Below are 14817 nucleotides of genomic sequence, written 5' to 3' on the forward strand. Positions count from 1 at the left end.
ATTCATTTCAATCGATGAGCCAGTCAATAGCAGTTCACAGACAGGTGATTTTCTCTTATTCACTAGTAAGTGTGACGTTTTGTCTGTTAACTCGTTCCTTCTTCCGCGTGCTGTGATATCATAGTCAACTTAAATTGCAAGTATAGTATGATATTAGTGTGCTGAGCTCTTGTTTTGCATGCAATTTAATTTATTGTATATTTTCAGAGGTCTGGCCAGAGGAAATTTGGGACCGTTAACTGACCCTTCACAAAATCTGATCAACCAAAAATTAAAAAAACCCATGAATAAAACCAATAATTTTTGGAATATTTCTTTAAAATTAAATTAGAGGGATAAGCTTATACAAAATCAGTCAACTTTGCAAAAGAAAAAAAAAAAAATCAGCACTCTTGTGATGCTCCCACAAGCTATAAATAACGAAGATAAATAACTACCACCAAATAAATAAATATAATGCTTGTTTGTTTCTTTGAAACTAACTAGCTGAAATTCAATTTGGTTTTAAATAATTTTGCTTGTTTGTTTTATCATAGCTATTTTGCAGCAGTGTTGCAATAAACTTCTCTGAAAAAGCATGTTAAGCACTTTGCCTCATAAGCATTTCCTCCCCACTAATGATTTAATAAACAATATATATCAACATCAGCAAAAGGAACTTAGAACTGCGAAAGGATAGTAGGGGTGGATATAAAATGTGATCACTTCAAATAGGGTTACCAATTTCAAAATTATTACCACAGCCTCTGGCCTATGGTGTTAAACCTTTATAGTGACTTGATTAGAAAATATTCTTATATAATTTTACCAGCTTGGCAATGTTTGCTTTTCTAAGTTGCAATGTGTAACTGTTATTTTGGGAGAAAATTATATGGGTTTGATTTTTTGATGCTAACAAGGATGATTAACTTTAAATTAACTCTTATTTCCTGTTTTTTTCTTTAGATGCCTACATTTTGAAAAGTGCAATCTTTTTACATCCGCTATGAGAATCATATTTTGTTCTTTTTTTGAAGCTAATTTCGCTTTATTAGCATACAAATAAATTAAAAGTATCTTTATTTTTGTTAAAATGCTTATTTCAAGTTTTTATAGCAAAATTCCATTTTCTAGTACGAGTCAAAAATTAAAATGCAGAATTGATGGTTTAACTTTATTTTTACTTTAACTGTGTCGATAGATATTAATGATATGCTTATCATAGGCTTCTAAAATGCAATTCTAAAATAATTTTATCAAGAATATTTCTTTTACAAGCTGTTTTTATCCATCTGATGTGATACGTTAACTTTGCATCCGCTATGGGAATCTTCGAATTTTGATGTTTAGTACCCTTTGTTAAAAAGTAAACAAATAAAATCCCTTTTTATATTTATTACAATTATTTTAAATACTACACTAAAACATTTCTAGAAAAATTTTTACACAATGTCTAATGGTAAATAGATATTGATACTTAAGGAGTGCCTATCTCCATGAGAGTGATACCCCTCCCCCCCCCCCAAGCACTAGAAAAACCCTCAACTTTAAGTTTCAATGATGCAGTATTTGTGCAATCAAAATTCTGAAACTTTGTTTTTATGACGAAAAAAAAAGGAAAATTACATTAGAACCTCGGTATAACAACCCCACGATACAATGACCCCTTCGTTAGAGCGACCATCTTAAAAAGAGCCCAATTATTTTACCATGGGAATAATGTTAATTTTGAATCATTACAACGACCCCAAGCGTATCATTTTTCGTTAGAGCGACCGCCAATTTTAATCCGCAGAACTCATGAGCAAACGGGCTATTGCTATTGTAAATTGTACTGTGGTGCAAATTCAAGAAACCTGTACTTCTCCCTTTGTGTTTGCTTAAAGGAGAGGAGGGGCATGGAAAAGGGGAGAACTAAAGACCAGAGGGAAGGGAGGAGGAGCAGTCGCAAGCATTTCCGAGAAATGAGTTGTAAGAACGGACATTCTTCTCATTACCAATTGGCCGGAGACTGCTTCCAAGGGAACATGACGTGTGGCGGAGTTTCAGAGGGGACGTACGTACTTCTTCTCTCTTTTCCAAGTTTGAGAAATTCCTATTGCACTGTTTACTTGTTAAAATGGCTAAGCGAAATCAAATTTCTATAGATGTTAAGTGCAAGAGTTTGGCCGCGGTCGATGACAATAATGCCTAAAAGCTGAAATTGCGAGACAGTTTGGTATTCAAAAAAGCACGTTATTCACAATCCTCAAAAACAGAGATAAAATTTTAGCTGCGAATGATGCAGGTGTCTCAAAATTCAGAATGCGTGCACGAGAGGGAAAATTCCCACTTTTAGAGAAAGCCTTAGTGGAATGGCTCAAAATGATGCGGTCATGCAATACTCCAATAGATGGAAATGTCTTAAAATAAAAAGCTAGGTTTTTTTCTGAAAAAAATGGATGTTGAAATAGATTTCAAAGCTTCAAATAGATGGTTTGAAAAGTTCAAGGAAAGGCACGGACTCTCTTTTAAAAAGCTATGCAGTGAGAGTGCGGAAGTCGATACCGCAACAGTCAATGGATGAAGGAAAGAAGAATTGAAAACTTTACTAGAAAAACATGAGCCAGACGACATAATTAATGCAGATGAAACAGCTCTCTACTACAAGCTGTTGCCTGATAAAAGTCTGGTACTAAAATGTAAAGAAAATGCACACGGAGGAAAACATTCAAAGCAGCGGTTGACAATTCTTCTTGTGGAAAACATGACAGGAACCGAGAAGTTGCCTCTTTTATTAATCGGAAAGTCCGCAAACCCAAGGTGCTGGGCGTGAAAACTTTACCGATTGAGTACAAAAACAACAAAGCGTGGATGACTAGTGCTTTATTCGAAGAATAGATTTGAAATCTTGACCGGAAGATGGCTGCAAGTAAAAGATTTTGCTAATTGTCGACAACTGCACTGCTCATCCTGCAATCGGCAATTTAAAAGCCATAAAATTGGAATTTCTCCCTTCTAATGTCACCACAATACTTTAACCCTTAGATCAGGGAGTTATACATTGCTTCAAATCCAACTATCGAAAAATGTTAGAAGAATGATTGCTGCTATGGAAAACAAGAAGACCTAAGACATTGATATCCTAGGTGCTATGCATCGAGCCAAATCAGCATGGAATGATGTTCCACAAATTACAATAGCACATTGTTTTCGTAATGCCGGCTTTAAAACGAAAGAAGAATTTCAGAAAGAGCTGGGAAATCAGTCAGCTGAATTCCAAACGTTGCCGGAACCCTTATCGCCCGGTGCTCCTGTAGATGACCCAGATCCTTAGTGTCAAATTTCCAGATCATCAATTATGTTTTGATGAGTGTTGTGGTAGACGAAAATTTACAGTGCTGAGAGGAAAATTTGAATGAGGACGATTTTATAGCCCGTATTACCGGAAACGAAGAAATCTGCGATTCCGACGACGGAGAAGAAATCGTCCAAGTTTTTGAAGAAGTGAATGAAAAAGAAGCCTTCAATGCAATCAATGCCTTGTATCAATATTTTGAAGGACAATTTAATTCTGAAGATTTCCTTCAAAATCTAACGGATATGGAATCAGTCATAATGAAAAATTCCCAAATGAGCTTGAAACAGGCGTCAATCAAAGACTTTTTTTTCAAAAATACAGTAATGGAACAAATAAATACTAGAAGTGTTCTCTAGGTATGTACTGTCGGATCATTTCTTTGTTCATTTTTAAAATTACTTTTTCAATTCGTTACAACGATCTTATGATGCTGGTCCCATAAGGGGTTGTTATATCGAGGTTCTACTGTATTTGATTTTTCACAAAATTAATCGACTTTTCACAAAAAACGGACCCTGTGAAAATCCTCTACAGACCCCTGTTTTTCACTTTTGGGTTAGTATCTAAAAGTAAATCTAATCATAACTTCTTGTAGTAGTCTAGAGAAAAAATAAATCTTTAGACAATATAAAACACAAGATTTCCCTTTTTTTTGCTTCAGATTTTTTATCAAATTACAGTAGTACCTCCTTTAAGGGACACCTCTGAATAAGGGACACCTCTATTTAAGGGACACTTTTTCTGGTCCCAGTCCCTTTGAATAGCGACTTCCATGTATTTACCTCTGATTAAGAAACACTCTATCTAAGGGACAGCCATAGAGAAAATTTGCAGTAATTTATGTAAATATGTATAAGAAATAAATGCATATGAATTGAACTTATTGGAATAAAGGTTTTTTTTTGTCTAAAAATTGATTGGTAAAAGTTTGCCTTGACATTAACATGCTAAGTAGCAAATATGTGTTTTAAAATTATTGACGAGATTTACATGCATGGTTTTCTTTCTGAGTAATTTATTCATTTGGGTTCAACTCCGATGGATAGTGCACGGCCCATGACAAACTTTTGATAGAAAATTGAAATGTATTCACACTGTTATTTACATTACATTGAATTGTAAGTTATGTGACATGAAGCAAGTCCATGAAACAAATTATACTTCGAAATTACTTCTATAAATTACCAACTAAACTTTGTGGATTAATACTTATTTTATAATTCTAATTACATTTTTTTAATAATTTCAATTTTTTAAATATTTATTTCACTTTGAATAACTCTGAATTTTACTTAGCATACATAAAATATTTTCAGTGTTTAATCTTAAATGTTAACAGTTTTTGGTTATGTTATGGTATTATACTGAGTACACAGAGTGCATCAATACATATACCTCCGAACAAGGGACACCTCTACTTAAGGGACAGAAAGTCCAGTCCCCTTAGTGTCCCTTACTGAGAGGTTCTACTGTAAATTTAGTACTACACTAGAAATCATTTTTTAGGAAGGCCTCATTCGAAAGTGTTTGCGCCGTATACCTGAAATATACCAAAAAATTAAATTTCTACGTAATATTTTCCCAAATTATTAATTTATCAAAGCCAAGCGACAGAAATTAGAGCAAATTTGAATGTCTTCTGAAGAAGATACAAGCAAAAATATGTAGGAACATTTCAAAACATTTCATAAGAAAAATCTCTCTAAATTAAGATTTTTCCTACTTGAGTAGTTGCGCATTCAATATGTTCCAGGGTTTAGCTGAGTTTTAAAACTATTTAGCAAAAAAGCTAAAATTGGGGAAAAGTCTTTAGCAAAATGCCTTTGCCAATTGGCCCTTGACATCTTTGAATAAATGTAGGGTAATATGCGGCAAAGTAAAATGGATAAGTTGACCCAAGTTTTTTCAAAATTAAAAAAATTGAAAATAACCTTATATAAAGAAAGAACACTGTACTTTATAATAAAACTTGCGTTAAAACATTATTTTTATTTTTGGCAGTTAATTTGAGTCTTCAAAAAAAAAAAGGAAATTTTTCACTTTTTTTCATAAGGCAAAGTGAATAATAAAATATTTTTCTAATGAAATATTTTCTCCTTCACTACAAAACACATTTTTGATCAAAAAATCAGTATATAAAAGAATGAAGAATGAAAAAGGTAATGAAACAATAAACGAAAAATTAAAAGAATAACTCAATTACTACATGAAGAAAAATAAATGAGCAAGTAAAATGAATGAATGAAAAGGAAAATAAGTGAATAAATGGATAAACAAATGAAGGAGTGTTAACAAATTAATCAATAAATGACAACTTAAGTGATTTATATTAAATGATTGAATGAGTAAATGATGCAAGGCTATTTCACTTTGCCCTGTATATACTTTAATAATTGTTCAATTTATTTAAAATACAAATAAGCTTAATATTAATTAAATAATTACTGCATTGAATGTTAGGAGGTCTCAATATTTGAAATGTTAATAAAAAGAACTTAATCATTTTATCATAAAAATAATTTTTGACTTACTGCAAAATGTTACAATATGAGTATCAATTTTTTTAAATTGCCTGTATTACCAAATGCTTTAATCTTCGGCGGTATTTTTTTTCTTGGCTGGAATCGACTACATATGGTTCTACATAGTCAAAATAATTACCAGATGGGTGGAGCTAAAAGCAGAGTAAATATTTCACCATTTCACTTTGCCCTACGTTCCCCTACAATAAATAGTATTTTTTAAATATTTGAAATGAAAAATTCAGAATTGTTCTTTGCATTGAAGAATTTTTTTTTTTCTTCAGCCCTCAATAATGCATTTAAAAGTAACATAATACCTATTAAGACGAAATTATTGTTGAATTTAACAGTTCCGACAAGAGGCCATGTCAGCCTAGCCGGAAACTAGGGCCCCAGATTTGTTAAATTATGAATTTCAAATAGTTATAGACTTCAGGGACATGCTTACACTATTGGGAGCAAGTCTCAAATGTCAGGGCCGATCCCAGGGTGTCGGCCGCCCGTGTGCAAAGACCTAATGTGCCGCCCCTCAAGAGTAATTTGCATATTTTGACTAATCTTTAACGTCTATATAAATCTTTCTTTAAATTTCTATGCCAAGTTCGAATTTAAAAAAAAAGGGGGGGGGGACAGAAGAATGATCTTATAAAAAGGAAGAAATTTTTTATAGTAAGAAACTCCTTAGGTACAATCTATATCTTTGAAGAAAATAATAGATACAAAAATTTACTAGTAAAAATGCCTTTTATAATAAGATAAATACCTTTGTGCTGTTGTAAAGAAACAAAAAGTAACAACGTATAAAAAAGCACAAAATCGCAGATTACCATCTGCGAATTTGTGCTTTTTATACGTTGTTTCTTTTTGCATTTTATAGTCTTTCTTCGGTGACATTCGTGAAGGGATGGAGGAAGGGGAAGCGTAGGGAGAGGTGTCAGGGGAGGAGGATTCCTCCAAGAAAATTATCGAAATTGGCGTATGAAAAATATTTTTAGTTAATCTTTAATTGTGTTTGGTTGCAAGGACAAATAATCAAGTATATTCAAGGTGCAAGGAGAAATTTTCGAAATTGACGTCAAATATCGTAATTTTAGGAACTTTTTCAAGACTTTAGGTGAAAGTAATGTTGCAGTTCTTTCCTAAAATTCTTTCAAAATTGAAATCCATTTGAAGCTATTTTTTAAGACCGTAGCTTAGGAAGGATCAGTGTTCTTCCCGAAAAATCTCCGAAACTGAAAACCCGCAATTTTGAGTTACCTTTGTTGACGTTGCAAAAGGGAGGGAGATTCAATTGTCTCCCACCGAAAGATTTCAAAACATAAGTTTAAAACGCAAATTAAGGCCGTCTTTGGTGACGGTAGGGGATCTGGCGGCTATCCTCCGGTAATTTCTCGGCACTATTTTTCAAAAACCCGTTTTTGGCTAGATTTGAAAACAATAGGGGAAACGTGAAAATATTACGAACCAACATATTTTTCGGAACTGAAATCCATTATAGACTATTTTTGAGAAGAAAGGATTTTGGGGCTCTTAAGCGGATATTTCTAAAATCGCAATTTTATATTATCTTTGGCGACGTTAACAAACTGGAAAGCTTCTACAGATCTTTCGGATATATTTCAACATTAATATCTGAAAAATATAACTATAGACTTGTTTTGATGTTAAAATTCCTATGTCTATTTTTTTTTTTTTTTTTTGAAATAATTAGCAAGCAGTATTTCCGAATTAATTATGATTGTTTGTAAAATTTAATATTTTGTTATTTAGTGTCATGGCACTTGAAATAGAGTCAAATGTTTTCTAGAAAGCAGTTTTGATTTGTTTTTCTTTCCTTTTGGACGGGAGGGGTGGGGGGGGGGGGGGGGGTTCGCAGCGATGAAACTGATTAGGGGCCCGCTTTGCCTCTCTGTGGCCCTAGAACTTAATAGTTTATACATCTTAGCTACGATTTATAAATAAGAATTAAGTTCAATATTGCCATGCTTGCATCCTCTCTTGAATTGCTCATCTTTTTTCCCCCTCCCTTTAATTACATTGGAGCAAAAAGCGAAACTGCATGGTTGCATTTTCGCAATTTGGATAGTATTTTCTCATTTTGCGAAAAATGCAACCGTAGCGGAAACCCTGATATGTTCAGCCTTGGTATTTGATGTTTCAGCAAAAGCTTCTTACCATTAGAAGTGGTCATTATTTCAAGTAGAGTTTAAAAGATGGAATCCCCCCCCCCCCCCCTAGCATGTAATGTAAAAAGTAGCTGTCAAAAAGCCAACTTTCAGGACGATCAGAAGAGAAATTCTGCAATTACTGGACAAGACAATATATCAAATGGGAGGAAAACAAAAACGCAACCTTTGAAATTGGAATACAGGGAAGCACCATTTATAACTTTTGAAGGGACTGTATGAAAAGAGCATACAAATGAAAGTATAATAGTTATAAGTTAATGTGTATTTGACTCTGCAGGGACCAATTTAAAAAACATATTTAAGGGCAATTCCATGATAAGGTCATCCAGATGATCAAATTTTCAAAATTAAAATTTTTAAACAAATAAGGTATTATTTTAAAGGTAAAGAACTTTTGAAATGCCTGTTTAAAATTTGAAGACTTCAGTTACAAATAAGTTACAGGAGGTTAAACTAAGGTCATCATCTTGAGTATTTTCAAACCATATCAAGCTTTCAAAGAAATTCTGTTTTTTCCAAAAAATACATACTAATATTATGAATTGAGATGAATAACCGGTACAGATGTGATATACCCCCCCCCCCCCATTTGGCGACATCCGATTTTTTGCACAAAATTGAAATATTTTTCTCGCCAATGAGGCGAAACTAACCAGTGTTAGGCAACCCGAAGGCAATCTTAGATCTGTTCAAACTTGTTTACTTGGGTTGTTTACTAGGTTTCACGCAGGAGAGATATGTGTTGTTTCGTGCAATATACCTTACAGGAAAGCTTATTTTGTGTTAGTTTAAATTCAGTAGTTGTGTTTTGAAGTTAAAAACATTAGAAAATGCCAGTTTCTTCAAACTTGAACGTTAATTAAAAGTTAACTCCAACGTGGTGTGTATCTGTAACGTGCCATTGTCATATGATGTATTGTTTTAGACTGAGTGTGAAGATTTATACCATAAAAAGGTAAGTTCTTTATTTTAGAATTAAAAAAAAACCTCTTACTTACGTAATTCTTTGTTTTTACAAATCCTTGAGGGGTTCTTGTAGTTTTTAACTTTATTTTTACTGTATGTAAATTAATTTTACAAAAATAGTACGGTTATTTTGCGCTAAAAGTTAATTCTTATCGATGCCATGAATTATTTAGACATTCTATCAATGTGCCTCCTTTAGGTACTGAATTTCTGAAAATAAGTCGACTGCAGAATTTTATAAAAATATAAAGGTGTTAGTTTATGTAAAGTATAATACGTATTTTGAAAGCATGTCTGGATACCAAATAAATGTATGTATGGTATTCTACTTTTCATACATCAAAATTTGATTAACTAAGTGCTTTTTTGGCTGAAATAGTTATTGGTTTTGGGGATGTTTTCCGTTTTAAACATCGCAATTTGAATGGCTTTGCTCTTTTTAGCAGAGTATGAGAAAAGTTTTTGTTCGATGAAATGCATGTTGGAAAATAGCGTTTATTTCTATTGGTACATATTTCATTGGTGAGCTGTTATAGTAATTTGTCAATTTAAGCATTTTAAACACTTTCTAGTACTTGTTCTTTGTGTACAAAAACTTTCTAGTTTCTGGTATTTTTGAAGCGTATATTCGTGATGTTGTTTGTTGTGGTTTTACATTGTTTTATATATACAGGGTGAGTTCGATCGAATCTGCCATACGAAAGGGGGTGATAGAAGAGCCCAAGCGGAGCATAGAACCACCCATTATCGTGTCCAATCCTTAACCGTAACCGAGTTTTGGTAAATTTAAGGAAAATGAGTAAAAAAACAAAATTCTGAGAAAACGACTGATTTCTGAAATTCCTGCAGGACCTACAAGAAAAATAAGTACATATCTGGAAAGAGCAGACTAAATCCTACAAAATGATACCTTTCGCATTAAGATAGTCGCATTTTACCGAGAGCTACAAGCTTTGAAACATTGGACACACTCAGAATTAAAATGGTGCCAACGTTTTTAATCGACATTTTCAAAAACAACCGTAAGAGCTACAATCGAGCAAATCTGCCTAAAACTGGCCCATTTTATTGGCTTTCAGATGATACAACAACAAATCATATTGGGCTTCAAGTTCAGCTGAAAGTCAGGCTTTTTTTTTGAAACAGTGTAAAAATCTGCATTCGTTAAAAAAGGAAAACCAGCAAAGAGTCGCACCTTTCCGTTTTGAATTTTCTGTTTCATGATAGCATGTTTGTTTCTTTCTTTGTTTAAGAAAATGATATTTTTATATAAAAATAATAGTTTTAACATTTAATTTAGAGAAAAAACACATGTGATAACTATTAGTAGAAATAAAAGAAGCATTATTTTCCCGTGCTTTTCACAAAGGGAAAATCAATAACAAAAAAATGTTACACCAACATCGATTAGTACATTTAATAAACCTGCAAAATTTACAACAGCTGCTGAAATTGGTCGCTGCCACATCTGATACACGCTCTTGCCCTTTTGCGAACGGAAACAACCGTTGCTCTTAGAGAAATTTCATTCCTTAGTTTCCCTACTGCTTCAACAAGCCGGTCGCTCAATTCTTTCAAACTAGCTACTTCTGTTTTGTAAACTTCTTGTTTTAAGAATCCCTAAACAAAGAAGTCCACTGGCGTCAGGTCTGGGGATCTAGGGGGCCAAGGGATGGGGCCCATACGACCAATCCATTGGGGATACTGTTCAGTTAGAAATTCCCGAACGGCATTTGAAGAATGTGCAGGGGCTCCATCGTGTTGGAAAATGATTTCTGCCCTCTCCTGAACAAGAATAGCATCAAGAAGGTCAGGCAAATGTTGTTCAATGAACTCTAAATATGTGTTTCCTTTTAGGTTACCTCGAAACACATACGGACCAATTAAATGATCTATTACGCCAATCCAAACATTTATGCTGAATCGAGTTTGGAATGATGAGTTTTGGGTTAAGAAAGGATTATGTTCAGTATAATAATGCCAGTTATGCAAATATATGATGCCCCCTCTAGTGAACAACGACCATAGCTGCCAACCCCAAGATACAAAAAATAGGAGCACTTAAGGGAAAAAATAGGAGCACTGAGGGTTAAAATAGGAGCATGAAATCGTGGCCTGCGCTAAACCTTCCTTCTGTACCATAAGTTTCCATAAATTCTAAGCACTTATAAAATGCTTTTCTGAATTTTCATGTTAGATTTTCAACAAAACTACAACCAAGTTTAAAACAACTTATTTTACATTAAAAAAGCAACATTACATAGATACATATTGAAAAGTTTTAAAAAAACATGATTACTGTTTGATTTAATAAAACTGCAATCTTTTTTTTTAAATATGCTTTTATACATATCCCCACATGCATAAGAACATATTGAAGATTAAAAAACACAATTATTTCTTATACAGTCGACGCTCGATATAACGACCATCTCTGTCCCAGAGAAAAAGGTCTTTATAACGAGTGGTCGTTATAAGAGGTATAAATTTAAAAAATGTACACCGTCATCATGCATGCCCAAGTAAATGCCCAAATTTTTTTTATCATAGGAATTTTTAGAAAAGTCGTGTGCAAAATATTATGATAGAATATTAAACAAGTTTTAAAGTAGAAAATATAGGGAGGAAAATGTTACACACTTTCAAATCTGCTACTACTACTACAACAATTTCTGAAGATAAAACCAGAAACAGAGGTCTGCCTTTTTAGCAGACGTGATGTTTGCAAAACATTATTTTCTGTTTCAGATATAGGTGATAAATTGTGTTTCTCTTGCTTTCCAAAGAAACATTTAAAAGTCCCTCGAGAACCCCAAATCTTTAAAACCACTAAATTCAAACACCAAACTACCAATATATCTGTCAACTCCCTTTTCTTAGGAATCTGGAAATTTCTCGATTTTTCCTCCCATTATTTTTTCTGTGCTAGCTGTGGTGAATGGTAAACTCCCCCCCCCCCCCACCCCTCTTAAAGTTCGATTTGACATTGAAAACTTCAGGCAGATGTCCGTAAACAATAATGTCATTCCAAGCTGCAAATTTGTTTTATTGGAAGGAACACAAGAAATAGCGTCCGCTGATTCGGTCACTGTATTGGATTAGACGATACAGAACGGTCGTTATAACGAAAGCAAATTAACATAGAGTTTATAGGAACAAAGTTGGGACTTTAACCACTGGTCGTTATAATGGGACGGTCTTTATAATGTGTGGTCGTTATAATGAGCGTCGACTGTATTTGGAAGTACAGCAACTTCATAGTAAAGGTCAAGACTCTGAAATTTTGAAAGTGGCCAGTGGCCACTAGACTCCAAAAACTTAGTGCCCACCAATGTCATTAAGTTTTGAAATACAAACTGGAGTGGGAGAGGCAGTGTTTACAATTTCCCTAAAAAAATAATAGATGAATAGGATTTAAAGAGATATTTAATACTTTTTTTGAACATGGAAAATTTAAGTTAAAATAGGTTTCTGATTTATTTAAAAAAATAATAATAAAAATAAATTAAAAAAATAAATGATTGAGAAGTCAACAGGAACCTTCAATTTAGATGAAATAGTTTCAGTTTATAGCAAAGCCTACAAGGCAATAAGGATCAAATAGATAAAATTTCCCCTTCAAGAAAATTATTTTTAAAAAAACATGACTTTTTGCCTTCTGTTATTTTTAATAGTTTGCATTGAGATAAACAACTAATTCTGTTTTCGGGAACTTAGGCTATTAATAGTCTTGTCTACTTCATGTTGCAAATGACAAAACATGGCAACAACGCGAAAAAGTCAAGACAATAGATTTTTAAGTTTGTTGCATTAAAAGTAATTATAAATAATTAATGAGCCTTAAAAAAAACTAAATTTAGACGAAATAGCGAGTTTTTAGCACATTAGAGTCTAAACCAATGAGGATAAAATAATATTCTGAAGAAAAATTTTTGCATTTTTCAAGAAAAAAATTTAGAATTTTCAGAAAAAAAAAACCTATTTTGCATTATTTTCAATAGTTTGCATTGCAATAAGCAACTAATTCCAATTTTGAAAACTTGGCCACTTAAGAGTCTTGTGTACTAAAATCTCGCAAATGACCAAATATGGCGACTAAGTTCAGATATAAAATTTTGAATTTATAGCATGAAAATAATTTAAAAATAAAAAATCCCCATGAAACTACAATTTAATTGCGAATTTTTAGCAGATTCGTGTCCAAAGCAATAGGGATAAAATGAAATTTTAAATGGTATAACAGTTTTCATATTTCTGAATAAAATTATTTAAAATAACCAAAAAAAAAAAAACATTTTGCAGCACATTTTGCTTATTTTCATTAGTTTGCAGTTAAAAGAAACACCCAATTCTGCTTTGTCTTTGAAAACGAAGGCGCTTAAGCATCGTCTGCTAACTTCCATCTTGTGAATGACCAAACATGGCGGCTACGTTTTATACGTAGCTGAAATGCTCAATGAAAAAACGACGATCTCCAATTGTCGCTCCCCTCAGTGTTTATCCTGACACTAAGCTTCCAAAGCATCAAATTATCTTCTCTTTTGTTGAGTTTGCGCACAATTCCTGCCTTCGAGGATAGGGAAATTTCTTTTTTCTCAAAAATCGAAAAGTGTACAAGCAAAGTCAAAAAAACGGAGTTTTTTGGAAAAAAATCGGATTTTCGGAGTACGCAACAAAAATCGGAGAAACTCCGGGAAAAACAGAGCACTTGGCAGCTATGAACGACTCATCTGTCCACAATATCTTTCTTAGAAAATGGTGATCTTCAGTGTCTCGAGCTAGTAGCCATCTGCAAAATGTTACCCCGCTTTTCTAAATCTGAATTGCGCAGTTCTTGTACTAGAGTAAAATGATACGGGTGATATTTGTTTTGGTGCAATGTTTTCATCACTTTACGTTGTGATTGTCCACCTTCTATAGCAATCGAGCGTGAACTCACACTTTGGTTTTCCACTACTCGGTCCAGCACATACTCCTCAACATTGGCAGAACGGTGATCCTGGCCCCTCTCGAACAACGTACCAAATGAACCTGTCTCCCTGAGCTTTCGATGTATAGAGGCAAACACATCTATTAGATGCAGAACGATTTGGGTAACGGAGCCGGTATTCTTTCTCGGCTCTGCGAGCATTACCATCACAAAATCAGTACACAAAATGCATATCAGCATACTCTTCGTTAAAAAATCGAGACATACCCAAAAATCGAGAAAAGAATATAGCAACTTATCTTTAGAAACTTTAACGAAAACTTTCAAAAACTAAAAACACTCTCTACTGACTTACTGTAAAAAGAATCATAATTCTAGCAATTTTCAAAACACATTTACAAAATATCAGAAAGAAGCAAACGATACATAAAATATTATGACAAATGAATAATTCTGTTTAGTTTTTATCATTAATTGTTTTGTTAAACAAATGCTTTTTATTTTCAGACGATATTTTTCACAATCATAAATCGTAATCGGAAGTCTTTTGATGGGTCTGTATACGTTTTAAGGTGTTATAATGCAGGAAGCTCATATTTAGAGTTCATTGAACAACATTTGCCTGACCTTCTTGATACTATTCCTGTTTAGGAGAGAGTGGAAATCATTTTCCAATACGATGGAGCCCTTGCACATTCTTCAAATGCCGTTCGGGAATTTCTAACTGAACAGTGTCCCCAATGGATTGGTTGTATGGGCCCCATCCCTTGCCCCCCTAGATCCCCAGACATGACGCCAGTGGACTTCTTTGTTTGGGGATTCTTAAAACAAGAAGTTTACAAAACAGAAGTAGCAAGTTTGCAAGGATTGAGCGACCGGCTTGCTGAAGCA

At 33.5% G+C, this 14817-nt stretch overlaps 1 protein-coding gene across 1 annotated transcript in view; it reads right to left on the minus strand.

The window, feature by feature from the left end:
- The window catches only part of LOC129230123 (THO complex subunit 4-like), a 42210-nt gene that overhangs the window by 20289 nt on the left and 7104 nt on the right, over positions 1–14817 (minus strand). The window lies entirely within an intron of this gene.

This window comes from Uloborus diversus, chromosome 1 (genome assembly GCF_026930045.1).
Source record: "Uloborus diversus isolate 005 chromosome 1, Udiv.v.3.1, whole genome shotgun sequence".
In the NCBI taxonomy this organism is placed as follows: domain Eukaryota; kingdom Metazoa; phylum Arthropoda; class Arachnida; order Araneae; family Uloboridae; genus Uloborus; species Uloborus diversus.